General features: G+C 35.6%; 1 protein-coding gene and 2 non-coding genes across 4 annotated transcripts in view; all 3 read left to right on the forward strand.

The window, feature by feature from the left end:
• The window catches only part of Mvd (mevalonate diphosphate decarboxylase), a 196,682-nt gene that overhangs the window by 153,289 nt on the left and 28,728 nt on the right, over positions 1-14,665 (forward strand). The window lies entirely within an intron of this gene.
• On the forward strand, positions 923-1,041 carry LOC138695412 (U5 spliceosomal RNA). Its single transcript, XR_011331172.1, has one exon. It is a non-coding gene; the product is annotated as a U5 spliceosomal RNA (small nuclear RNA).
• LOC138695410 (U5 spliceosomal RNA) lies at positions 12,688-12,806 on the forward strand. Its single transcript, XR_011331170.1, has one exon. It is a non-coding gene; the product is annotated as a U5 spliceosomal RNA (small nuclear RNA).

The following is a 14,665-nucleotide window of genomic DNA, read 5'->3' on the forward strand; positions in this document are numbered from 1 at the left end:
AGAGAGGCAGTCTTTACCAAGCCGTTTTAATATATTGACACTATGTTGTGTATTTTTATTTTTTTCTCCGTAAAATCATATAAAATTCCCAAACATAAGATTTAAAATCCTAAAACATGAATTGGAAAACCTAATTTTAATTTCTTAAAATCTATATATTCTGCGCTGCATAATGAGGTACGTCAGACGCATTATATTTTTATATTCTCATCATTCACTTCCTGGCCTCCTCAACTTTCAAACCCACCGTCCGCCACAGTCCTGTTGTGATTATGATTATTTTGAGATGTATACTTGTTTTGAGATAATATTTCTTGTCTTCTTTTAGGACATCGCATTTGCTTAGTTGAGAGACCTTCGTGACAGATGAATTCTCGCATACTGTTAAACAAATAATAGTAATGCCCTAATGTGTAAGATATCCGAAAGCTGCAAATGGAGCTTTACAGATATAATGCTTTCTTGAAAAAAGTGAGTATGAAGGCGGATAATTCCACTTTTTATAGCTTTGTTTGTTATTAAACTTAAACATTTTTTCTAACATAGTACGTAGAACTTGATTAATGTGACTACATGCTTTGGTTTTCAATGATTTGAAAGAGAGAGAAAGGATAGAATACCGGTAGGCTATGTTTTTTGTTAGTGTAGGTACGTTAATTGTAGTTCTTGAAAATGGCCGGTAGATGTCATCAGGTAGTGTTGGTGCATTTGAAGTGGGAAAAATTGTATTTTGGATCGGAGTGAAATGTAATGTTAGAAGAAGAGTGAAAGAGTGTAGCAGAAAATACAGTTATTTGTCGATTTGGGAAGTAAAAAAAGTCTGTACGTGGAGAAGTAATGTTTGCGTTGGGAGTGGGATGCTGGGTTTCCGCGCACGAATTGTTGCGTTTGATTTTAAATGGTGTAAGGAGAAGTAGAGGAGTATCTCTGGTCTCCCTTCAAAACGAATAAATCTTTTGCCTTTTACTAAAGATTTCCGTGGAGGGGAACATTTGATGAGTCTTTGGAAAATTGTTTGTAGTGCTCGGCGAAAACTGAGCCACATTTAAATTTATTGCTTGTTGTGTTGGTGTTCAGATTGTGAAATGTGAGAAGTACTTTCTATTGTATATACAATTATAACGATAATGTAAATTAAATGTAAACCCAGCCTGGTTGGAGATACTTAGGCATAGAACAACTGAGAATGATGTGACTTCATTGTATCTGAAACTATGCACTTATATAGACATTGGGAATTATGTATATTTGAAAAGGAGATTATCGCTTGAATGTTACCGAATCCATTTCGATTCGTTTATTTTTAGGAGATGGAACGTGTAGGATTTTGACGTATTCAGTAACATATACTGTAGATGGTAAAGGCTTTTTGCCATGAATAGAATAAGTGGCATAAAGACTGGCGCTGAAATAATGAGTTTGTCATCGTATTGTCAAAGTGATATTTGTTTGTAGGTGTCTAGAAAATGGAGGAGCAACGTTTTTGCAGGTTATACTTAGACTCGTGATTAAAGATGCGTTCGCCGACTGTTACTAACAAGTCGGCAGAAACCATTATGAAATGGAACTGGTAGAAATGAGGACTTGGGACTAAAATTAGCATAATTCTGAACTTATGTAGTGAGAAACATGATGTGGAGTGTAATATGTTTTGATGCTGGAATTTGATAAGTGAGGGCTCGTTCAATATGGAATATGTGGAGTTTGTACATGGGATATGGCATCATAGTGGTATATCTGGGTTGATATATGAAACTGCAGTAGTGAAATGTAGTTGTAGTAGGTAATGTAAATAGTTCAGTATATGTCATTGACGCTGAAAAGAGAAACGCGATAAGAAGACACAGTTTAAATTGTAAAATTGTAGCAAACTTGTGTGATAGTTTTGCGCCGTTCTCTAACAAGAATATAGGTTGTGAAATGGACTGAGGAGAAAAAGTTTGTTTAATCCTGTGTAGCGTCAATAAAGACGAATCTCTGGCTTTTTTTATGAAGATATCAGTGAGAGGATAGTTTGGGGATTGTTGTGCGGTTGGGGAATAGAATATTTTAAAGAGGTTTGTTTGGACTTGGGCAAGGTTAGATATGCGATTGATTCGGCTCTGAATATTAAAATTGGCGTTTTTACGGTCTCGGAAGAATGTAGTTTGATGTGCATTCGTGTTCCAGTTTTGAAAATAACATGAAGTAACGAGATTTTGTGAGAAATGCGTGGTACACAATTAGGATAAGAGTTGAAATAAACCGGAGCAAACTCCGGTTATAATTTGAAATATGTGGGAATGAAAATGTGATATCCGACTCTTAAAAATATTAATAAGTGAGTGAGTTGGATTCTGATGAAAATTGGCGGTAGATAAGTCAAAGTACGGTAGTTGATGTGACGTATACGTGTATTCTTCGGATTGTCCAGGATTAGAAAGTTAGTGTCTGTGGCTTTCGTGAGGATATAAACTGAAGCATCGGAGGTCAAGTTATACTGCTTTTTGTGAAACATTTACCATAACCCATTTTTTCGATCTTAGAATACTTGCGCATTTAGAAATCATTGTTGCGTGTTGAATAGATTGTTCCTGCTGCAGCGGCGGATTTTCAGGGGAGGCAAGGGAGGCCGAGCCTCCCCTAATATTTTACCAGAACACAATATGGCAGTAATAATTTCAGCTGAATTAAGATCACAGACAAGTTGCAGCAAATGAACTTTTTTCCTTTTATATTAATTTTACTATTCACTACGATAAGATGTAAGTTACGTAAAGTCGACCACATTCAGTTGGTCATGTCCGCTCGCTATACTGTAGATAGTTTCGCACTGAAAGATAACAGATTGCGCTGTAACCTGTACTGTCGACATCTAGCAGCCTGCAGTGTCTATGCGAGAGCGGGAGAGAGGAGTCGGCTACATGACGCTACTCCCCGGTAACCATGACAACAGAAGTTCAACCAATAAGATAGCTGGTAGAAGAGTGTTTAAACTCATAGACAAATAACAGATAGATATGCAGCTCAATGCTAAAACAATGCCAACATAGGCTGCCAGGACGACCGTAGAGCCATCTGTAGTCTTTTGTAAACAAAACGGTAGCAGCATTTTTACCACCCACCTCTACTGCTGTGTCGGTAACTACGTTCACTACTATACCAAGCCATTCTATTTACTAGTACAGAATGAATTATTTTTTTAAAACATTTCACTTTTGGTGGAAATGTTTGAATGCAATTTTTTTTATAGTATAATATACAATATTACATATATATCTTGTAAAAGGCGAAGGTCTATTTGAAAAAAAATCACTACAATGTACAGAAATATTTATATTGCATTTTGATTATAATTTTATCCTCCTTTCCCAGCCCACCTGCCTGTAACAACAATCAATAGTTCTCAGCTTGGTATTTCAGTTTGGGAAGGAATGGAAAGGGAACTTTTAGGGATTTAAATTTCCTTCTCCATTTTTTAAGCTAGCGACTTAATTTCTGTATTCAGGAACCTCTTGTTATTAGTAGTAATGTCCGTAAGTTCCAGCAGTACCAGGTGAAAACTTTAGAGTTTATTATTATTTTATTTTCACCTATTTCAAAACATATCTATTCCCACAAAATATGTTACTGGTCTGACAAAAAATGAACATGCATATGTCTATGATGCATATAATTTAACAGCAGATCCATAATTTGAATTTCGAATGCAGAGAGTTAAAAATCTTTAATTCAATTTTTGTGTCTGACTAAATATTTCACATATTAATTTTGAAAATATTTACTTTACCCAAAAAAAGTCTCAGCAGTTTTGTTAACCATACTTGTTAGAATATGCTGTAAAAATGTCAACTTTTTAGCATGAAATCTGTTGAAGGCTATATTATTTGAATCAGGAAATGGAGTAAAAGTAAAATGCGAGAATGACTACCATCACAAAAATCTGTTTGTAATTGTGAAACTAAACTAAACCATGAATTTTGAGAAAGATGATGGTTATAAACTTGCCCCACATAAAAATGAAAAGTCACGGATAATTTTAATTCTGCAAATTGCATTTTTCTCGAAACCTAACCAAAATTTCACTCATCTCCCGCCACACATCCATACTACCCTCATATTTCACACAGCCGCCTCCTCCTCTACAGCACCATATGGATCGAGCAGAGCAAGTATAGTTACAAATGAACACAATAGACACAACAGTGTTCCAGAAATATTTATTTGTAAAGTAACATAAAAGAATGTGGAAGAAGCACAAAGAACACAAAATATATTGTACAGGTATTATTACTAAATTATCAAAATAATAAGGAACAACTGTCAGTGATCATTATTACTATTATTATGCATTCGTCTGGCTTTTAAAAGCCACTTTATTCATGCACTAACAGGGCACACTCTGTGAGTCTCCGTAGTGATTCTTTTACATTTACATACTTCTATTAATATCAGAAATACGCAGTACATTGCCATTTGTAAGTAAAAATTGTTTAAATTCGTATACTATGCAAGTGTTCAAGATTATAAACCATTTTAACACATTTTTCTCAGCAAAGTACAATGTTTATTGTGAGGAAATGAGATATTTATGTCGAAGAATGTTTATTTATGTGCTACTTCTGTAATTTCACTAGAAAACAAACTCATACAATGACATGCTATATGAAAACAGTAATATATGTCTGGTGTTGGTGGGACTGGAATGTGTTCTTTGGCAAAGGAGGAGGGACACAGGCCTGTGGACTTTCTTTGATAGGTTTTTGAGGGTTGTAGGAATTTGAGGTCTTTTTGAGGAGACAATTGGGTAAGTTCATTTTCTGGTAAAAGTCGTATAGTTGATAGAATGGATGAAGGATAAGAAAGTTGTGCGGATGAAGGGTAATTCGATTGTGAGTCTGAATGTGCGCTTGTGATTGATCCATCCAAAGATGGAACTGCCGACCAGTTGAGACCTTTTCTCTCTTTTGTTTTAAAATCAGTCTCTGAAAAGTGACGACTGCATACTACTCTGTTGAACAGTGTCGTAGCAGTATGTTCGGTATAGGTTACACCTATACTTTCTGCCCAATGTACAGCCCTGTAAAATGTAGAAGTATTAATTAGAATTACCAGTAAATAGAATAGGCCTACTCTAGTATCATACAACCTTGGGTCTATTGTATATTCTGGGGCATTTAAGAACTACGAATTTTATGATACTGTTCGAAACTCTAAGCTCGTATATCATACAGATCGAGTCTCTTTCTAGTTCTATGATTATGTAACTAGCAAAATATGCAATTAGGTAGTTACTTTGTAGAATTTCTAGGCATTTTTGACAATGTCGGATTTGTTTTCAACAACAATTTGTGAAACGGGAGTAGTCCAAGTTTGTACATGCAAATGCAAAAACTGTTGCGCATTCTCAGATACTTTCATTTCAAGTAGGTTTGTCTAGTGACAGTACTAAATAAGAACCTTTTCTTTTGATCCATTTTTATATTTAATATGGTATTTTTCCTGAAAAGCTACACCAAAAGAGACACAGTTTCCTCTTGTTTCACTGGATTCTGTGTGATTTATATAGTCATAAACATGTGATTTTAGTTTCCACGCACAAATAATTTCAAAATAAAAATCCTATGACATCTCTTTATACTTATGTATTGTTGTAGCTCCTCCCGTATTTGTTACAATGTTACTCATTTATTACCAACATAACATGTGAGAGGCAAATCTTAATTAGGTTACTAGGGAAATCGTCTATTTCTCTAGTATTGCGTTCTTAAACTCTCTGGTGTCATACTTGTAAGAAGTGGAGAGACGGGCTATAACAATGCATTAGAATATACCGTACAGGTAAGCATTAAACGATTTTTATGCTGAAAGTATTTGTGGCTGCAAAATAAAACCACGTGTTTTACATTATACTGTATAAATCTCACAGAAACCTGTGAAGCAATAGAAGATTGCACTTTATTTGGTGTAGCTGATCTGGGCAACTACTACTGATATTTTTATTATTACAAAACATGTTTGGCTACTGCAATATTGCACAGCTAATCACGTGCTTAAATGTTAGGTTAGGTTTTAGCATATAAAAATGGACTCGCCTAAAAAAACATTGCTGTATTACTCTCTGTAGGTACAAATACAAGAGTAATTTAAAGGAATATAGATTAAGTAATCAATATTACTAACCTCAACATTTTTCGGGAAGTGGAAAAATGGTAAGTCCGAATCTCTTCTATTTGACCCCAGACAACCAGGCAGAGAGCAAGTTTTTACCCAGGTTTTCTGGGACATGCTGGAATGACAGACAATACTAGTGTTTTTTCTTACATCCCTAATAAGTAATTAAATAATAAATACATATTATGTTAATCAATCAATTAAGTTAATTAAACATATTATGTGTTTAATTCTTGCATTGTTTGCTTGAAACGTATCAATCATGTCACCTCACAATAACTTCAATCACAATGTGTTAAAACTACATCACAATAATTATTCACTTATAGTTATAATTTCAGCAAATAAATCTCCATTTGTAAAATAATAAGTACTAAATATCACCTCCTTCTCAGAATAGCATAGGTGAACACATGTAACACACGTTAACAAAAGACACGAATACATAAATAAACAACACAATAAGTGCTCATTATGTTTCATTTATAATCTCAGATCTCCAATGCAAAATAAGTACACAAAACTTCTGAGTAATATTACCCAAAACACGTTGAAACACGAATGAAAACACATACCGGTACCAAAACATCGACGCAGAATTCGATTTGTTGATTTGTTTGCCATCTGTTGAGGAATTATTGAAGGAACGAGGACTTATTGCTTACCAATGTCGGTAGATGTCTCTCAGTTCACGTTGTAAATAACTCAAATCAAGTTGCACCCCCCTGTTTAAACTTGACTAGAACGCGCGAGGGGAGCCGATTTGGAGACGTCCTAACCACCGCTGACAACTGTACTGCTTATAGTCACGTCTGGTTTCGGCTGTATTGGGAAGCTTTCTCTCTTTCTCTCTTCTTGGTTTTAGAAATTCGAGTCACGTGTTGTTAGTCGTCTCTACTTGCGTAAAAGTTTTCATTTATGTTGTTAGATTTTCTCTTGCTTGCGGGTGTTCCTGTTATTTTATAATTTTGTGTTACGAAATGTATTTACTTATACAGCATTTTAAATATAGTATATCGAGAGTTTAGAGTTTAGATTTGTCTCTAGCTTCTTCTAGTAGCAGTCATTCAGTATGTGTTACCTATTTGATCGGTTTGCGAAGAAAGAGCAACGTCCAGTTAATTTGCTGTAAAATTAGACTGTGTAATAGTAATCAGCAAGCCTCGGATTCTTACATTCGAATCAATTTTGTTGCTATGTCGTTACTCTGGAAATATTGCTTTTCTTATTCGTTTTATGTAGCAAAGAGTAAGATTCTTAAATTCAGTGTGGCCTAAAAAGACCTAATTCGTAGGTTAGGAATTACAGTGTCTAAAGAGAGGCAATCTTTACCAAGCCGTTTTAATATATTGACACTATGTTGTTTATTTTTATTTTTTCTCCGTAAAATCATATAAAATTCCTAAACATAAGATTTAAAAACCTAAAACATAAATTGGAAAACCTAATTTTAATTTATTAAAATCTATAAATTCTGCGCTGCATAATGAGGTATGTCACATGCATTATATTTTTATATTCTCATCATTCACTTCTTGGCCTCCTAACTTTCAAACCCACCGTCCGCCACAGTCCTGTTGTGATTATGATTATTTTGAGATGTATACTTGGAATTTGATAAGTGAGGGCTCGTTCAATATGGAATATGTGGAGTTTGTACAGTTACGGAAGAAAAAACTGGCCGATGAACAGCAAAACTCGTAATGTTACTTATGCCGGTTTTGTTATGATTAACACAGTACAGAATGTCTGTAAGAGGGATACTGTTTACAACCCCTCGAAGTTACTGAGCTAGAAGAGAAAGGCTTTCGTACTGGTTCTGTTCACAATCTATAAGGTTGAAACCCTCGTGTTTTTGTCGATATACAGAAATTTGTTATTTCATTGTTTTTACCATTGCAGGTATGAGGAATGTTACTGATTTCATTATAAACTCCTCTGTTCTTCTCTCTTTACTCTAAAGACATACTTCGTTTATTTATGGTTTATTTTTACTTTAATATCTTCCTGGCGAAACAGACGACGAAGAGTAAACACAATTGAGATAGATACAATATATACGAAATTAGTGGTAGGATGATTGTAGGCCTATAGAAGTGAATAGTCAGATAAAGTAGAATGAATATAAATTGATTAAAGTAATCCAATACAAATTATATAAGTGAACATTCAGAATAAATTGAAATAAATAAATACATATAAATTAATTTTGGTAAAGAATTAGTCTAATAATAATGAGGGAAGAGAAACTTTAATAGATTTGTTAGTTACAAATAATTTAGGAAAACTTTTGATTATATAAGTGGTTCTAGTGGTTTACTAGAACTTATCTATTTATTACATTTTTAAACCTGCAGTGTTCATTTTTGTTCTAAAAAAAGAAAATAAAAATATACATTCCTGAAGTAAATTAATTAATACTGAATGTTCTTTATATCACAAATTAAAATGTTCTTCTATCTATGTAGCTTTAGTGATATACAACAGTTTTCTTCTGGACTTAATAGCCTGTCTATAAACCATTGGCATTGATCACTGCATTCATTCTTCTACATACAGAAAATTAACACGGCTTTGGATATAGGCCTACTGTATCTATCTGACAATGCAACATCATCTCAAACATCTGCAACGAGATTCCACAATTTGTCTGCATTCCTAGGACACCGACTCTGTAGTTACACATTAACAGCGCGTTACACTTCCGTACACACATTTTCTATGGAATTTAAGTCAGGACTTCTTGGCAACCATGGAACCTCTCGACTTCGTCCCTGTGAATGTTGAACCACCGCTGCACGGCGACGCATGTGTGTACCGAAGACAAGTCATGTTGGAATTTTATTTTGTTTTCGGGCTTAAACACACGAACACTAGGTAGCATCACATTTTCCAGTTTATTGGTGTACTGATGCTCATTCATATGCCCATGAATCCTCCATAGCGCACCGCCACCATAACCAGAAATCCATACCACACCGACATGGACAAACGACCACTGCGTTGTCTCTGGACCACATATTCAGGGTCAAATCTCTTGGAATGTTTCGGTCCATATACTTCCACTGGCCCTGTGCTATAGTTCATAAACACCTTCTCATCCGAAAAGATGATCTCTTTCCATGGATAGTTGTATAAATTTGACAAAATGCGACACGATCAATTCGATGGTCTTCAGTCAGAACTTCCTTCACCGCTGTTCTTCTCGGCACAACATTGGCACTATTGAGCCTTTTACTAGCTGTTCTGTTGGAAGCAGAGAATTCCGTGCTAGCCACAAGCATTTTATAAGTATGAAATGAAAGCGCCTCGAACGTTCTATTAACATAAGATCTTGTTGTGGTGTTGATGCCTTGGGTATTCCGCTACCAGGTTTACGAGTTATGTATCCCCGCTCTTGATACTGCGCCCACCACCTGGACGCTGTTCTAGTCGCAACTCCATAGCGTTCTCCAGCTTTCGCCGCGCTAAATCCTCCTTCCTCTATCAGTGCAATTACTTTGGCTTTGACGTCTATATCTATGGAACTGAAATACTAATGATGATTTTCGAAGTGGTTGTGGCTATTTATAGACAAAATCTGTTAGTAGGGCTGGAAAGGGTCACGTACCTAGGACTCTAGAAAGAACACGAAATATACAGTAGTCATAAACCATAAACATAGTATTCCTATAGAGTGAAGAGAGACGAACAGAGGGGATGAAAATAACATTAACAACATTCCTCATACTCGCAATGGCAAAACAACTTTCTATATGTCGACTAAAGCACAACAAACGTTGCAAATAAACACATAGGCTCAGTATCGGGTTTAGGCCTAGGCAACCTAGGCAGTTGCCTATGGCGGCAATTTCCAGGGGGCGGCATTTTCTCTCTCTCTCTTTCTCTCTCTTTTTCATTTTTATTTTACAATGAAATTTATTTTTAAAACACTTGTTGGTAAATCTTTTCTGAAGTTTCTTCTTGAACACTTTGTGAAAGTCAGATATTGGTTTGTTATCACATTGTCGCGGTCGTGGCAAGAGTGAAAGGAAAGTGTGCAGCTGCATAGTTATATTGTAATGCCGGTATCACATTATTATACTATGAAACTGCTTAAATTTAACTGCTTGTATGAACAAGAATGCAGTGTTGAAAATCAAATTGCATATTGTGTGTTTATTAGCTATTTATCGCTATGAATAGTAATCACAACTCTCAATTACATTCACAATATAATAGCTTATATCATCAACAATACTATTTAATCACTTTTCTGCACGTTCACTGTATAATTCGATTTGAAAGGTTTATTCTGTAAAGAGTTTGAGTTTATTTTTCAATTTGTTTTATACTCCTATCGAAGTAAGAAATACTCGTAATAATTATACACCAACAAAAAAAAAAGCTTAAAAATATACCACAGCCTGTCTTTCAAACATCAATTTTGTTTCAACACTGAATAAGTTTGAGTATTATGTTTCTTTGCTTCGAGTCTGATATGCTTCGTCAGATCGACTTTGATAATACCAGCATTGCTTTCTCTGTGAAGAAAGTCCGAAGGAAATCTTTATAATTCACAAGTAAGATGCATGTATTATGATTCCAGTAATTTACTGTTTTCTGAATTATAACATTTCATTTAAAAATAACTTTAACTAAACGTCACCTGTATAATAGCTGCCCATAAACTGTTTGTGGGAGTTGGGGGCAGCAAATTCTAGCGCTGCTAGGGGCGGCACTATACCCAACTCCGGTCCTGCATTGGCTACAGAATACTGTAAAAAAAAAAAAACATTCCGAAAGCCAATCTCTCGTAGCGCAACAGATACGAGGGGAAGTCAATAGTGTCCCTATTAGACACTCTGTACAGAAAAAAGTACGAAAGCCTTTCTCTCCTAACCCAGCAACTTCGAGGAAAAGTAAGCAGTATCCCTCTTAGACACTCTGTACTGTGATAATCACAACAAAACCGGCATAAGTAACATTACGAGTTTTGCTGCACATCGGCCAGTTTTTTCTTCCATGACTGTACATGGGATATGACATCAGAATGGTATATCTGGGTTGATATATGAACCTGGGGCAATGAAATGTAGTTGTAGTAGGTAATGTAAATAGTTCAGTACATGTCATTGACGCTGAAAACAGAAACGCGATAAGAAGACGCAGTTTAAATTGTAAAATTGTAGGAAACTTGTGTGATAGTTTTGCGCCGTTCTCTAACAATAATATTGCTGTGAAATGGACTGAGGAGAAAATGTTTGTTTAATCCTGTCTAGCGTCAATAAAGACGGGCTTTTTATGAAGATATCAGTGAGAGGATAGTTTGGGGATTGTTGTGCGGTTGGGGAACAGAATATTTTAAAGTGGTTTGTTTGGACTTGGGCAAGGTTAGATATGCGATTGATTCGGCTCTGAGTATTAAAATTGGCGTTTTTACGGTCTCGGAAGAATGTAGTTTGATGTGCATTCGTGTTCCAGTTTTGAAAATAACATGAAGTACGGTAACGAGATTTTGTGAGAAATGCGTGGTACACAATTAGGATAAGAGTTGAAATAAACCGAAGCAAACTCCGGTTATAATTTGAAACAGGTGGGAATGAAAATGTGATACCCGACGCTTAAAAATATTAATAAGTGAGAGAGTTGGATTCTGATGAAGATTGGCGGTAGATAAGTCAAAATACGGTAGGAGATGTGACGTATACGTGTATTCTTCGGATTGTCCAGAATTAGAAAGTTAGTGTCTGTGGCTTTCGTGAGGATATAAACTAAAGCATCGGAGGTCAACTTATTTGCTTTTTGGAAAACATTTACCATAACCCATTTTTTCGATCTCAGAATACTTGCGCATTTAGAAATCGTTGTTGCGTGTTGAATAGATTGTTCCTGTTCTGATTATGATTATTTTGAGATGGATACTTGTTTTGAGATAATGTTTCTGGTCTGCTTTTAGGACATCGCATTTGCTTAGTTGAGAGACCTTCGTAACAGATGAATTCTCGCTTACTGTTAAACAAATAATAGTAACGCCCTAATGTGTAGGGTATCCGAAAGCTGCAAATGGAGCTCTACAGATATAATGCTTTCTTGAGAAAAGTGAGAATGGAGGCGGATAATTCCACTTTTTATAGCTTTGTTTGTTTTTAAGCTTAAACATTTTTTTCTAACATAGTACGTAGAACTTGATTAATGTGACTACATGCCTTGGTTTTCAATGATTTGAAAGAGAGAGAAAGGATAGAGTACCGGTAGCCTATGTTTTTTGTTAGTGTAGGTACGTTAACCGTAGTTCTTGAAAATGGCCGGTAGTTGTCATCGGGTAGAGTTGGTGCATTTGAAGTGGGAAAAATTGTATTTTGGAACGAAGTGAAATGTAATGTTAGGAGAAGAGTGAAAGAGTGTAGCAGAAAATACAGTTAATTGTCGATTTGGGAAGTAAGAAAAGTCTGTACGTGGAGAAGTAATGTTTCCGTTGGGAGTGGGATGCTGGGTTTCCCCGCAAGAATTGTTGCGTTTGATTGTTAAGTGGTGTAAGGAGAAGTAGAGGAGTATCTCTGGTTTCCCTTCAAAACGCATAAATCTTTCGCCTTTTACTAAAGATTTCCGTGGAGGGGAACATTTGATGAGTCTTTGGAAAATTGTTTGTAGTGCTCGGCGAAAACTGAGCCACATTTAAATTTATTGCTTGTTGTGTTGGTGTTCAGATGGTGAAATCTGAGAAGTAGTTTCTATTGTATATAGAATTATAACGATAATGTAATTTAAACGTAAACCCAGCCTGATTGGAGATACTTAAGCATAGAACAACTGAGAATGATGTGACTTCATTGTATCTGACACTATGCACTTATATAGACATTGGGAATTATGTATATTTGAGAAGGAGAATATCGCTTGAATGTTTCCGAATCCATTTCGATTCATTTATTTTTAGAAGATGGAACGTGTAGGATGTTGACGAATTCAGTAGCATATACTGTAGATGGTAAAGGCTTTTTGCCATGAATAGAATAAGTGACGTAAAGACTGGCGCTGTAATGGTGAGTTTGTCGTCGTATTGTCAAAGTGATATTTGTTTGTAGGTATGTAGAAAATGGAGGAGCAACGTTTTTGCAGGTTATACTTACACTCCTGATTAATGATGCGTTCGCCGAGAGTTACTAACAAGTTGGCAGAAACTATCATGAAAGGGAACTGGTAGAAATGAGGACTTGGGATGAAAATGAGCATAATTCTGAACTTATGTAGTGAGAAACATGATGTTGAGTGTAATATATTTTGATGCTGGAATTTTATAAGTGAGGGCTCGTTCAATATGGAATATGTGGAGTTTGTACATGGGATATGACATCAGAGTGGTATATCTGGGTTGATATATGAAACTGGGGAAGTGAAATGTAGTTGTAGTAAGTAATGTAAATAGTTCAGTACATGTCATTGACGCTGAAAAGAGAAACGCGATAAGAAGACACAGTTAAAATTGTAGCAAACTTGTGTGATAGTTTTGCGCCGTTCTCTAACAAGAGACAACGGATTGTGAAATGGACTGAGGAGAAAATGTTTGTTTAATCCTGTCTAGCGTCTATAAAGACGAATCTCTGGCTTTTTATGAAGATATCAGTGAGAGGATAGTTTGGGGATTGTTGTGCTGTTAGGGAACAGAATATTTTAAAGTTGTTTGTTTGGACTTGGGCAAGGTTAGATATGCGATTGATTCGGCTCTGAGTATTAAAATTGGCGTTTTTATGGTCTCGGAAGAATGTAGTTTGATGTGCATTCGTGTTCCAGTTTTGAAAATAACATGAAGTAACGAGATATTGTGAGAAATGCGTGGTACACAATTAGGATAAGAGTTGAATTAAACCGAAGCAAATTCCGGTTATAATTTGAAATAGGTGGGAATGAAAATGTGATATCCGACTCTTAAAAATATTAATAAGTGAGTGAGTTGGATTCTGATGAAAATTGGCGGTAGATAAGTCAAAGTGCGGTAGGAGATGTGACGTATACATGTATTCTTCGGATTGTCCAGAATTAGAAAGATAGTGTGTGTGGCTTTCGTGAGGATATAAACTGAAGCATCGGAGGTCTAGTTATGATGCTGTTTGGAAAACATTTACCATTACCCATATTTTCGATCTCAGAATACCTGCGCATTTAGAAATCGTTGTTGCGTGTTGGATAGATTGTTCCTGCTGTGATTATGATTATTTTGAGATGTATACTTGTTTTGAGATAATATTTCTCGTCTGCTTTTAGGACATCGCATTTGCTTAGTTGAGAGACCTTCGTGACAGATGAATTCTCGCGTACTGTTAAACAAATAATAGTAACGCCCTAATGTGTAAGGTATCCGAAATCTGCAAATGGAGCTCTACAGATATAATGCTTTCTTGAGAAAAGTGAGAATGGAGGCGGATAATTCCACATTTTATAGCTTTGTTTGATATTGAACTTAAACATTTTTTCTAACATGGTACACTGGCTCGCAAAACTTTTGTCCTATGAAATAACGTAGAAGTGAAGT

Source organism: Periplaneta americana, chromosome 2, assembly GCF_040183065.1.
Source record: "Periplaneta americana isolate PAMFEO1 chromosome 2, P.americana_PAMFEO1_priV1, whole genome shotgun sequence".
NCBI classification, from domain to species: domain Eukaryota; kingdom Metazoa; phylum Arthropoda; class Insecta; order Blattodea; family Blattidae; genus Periplaneta; species Periplaneta americana.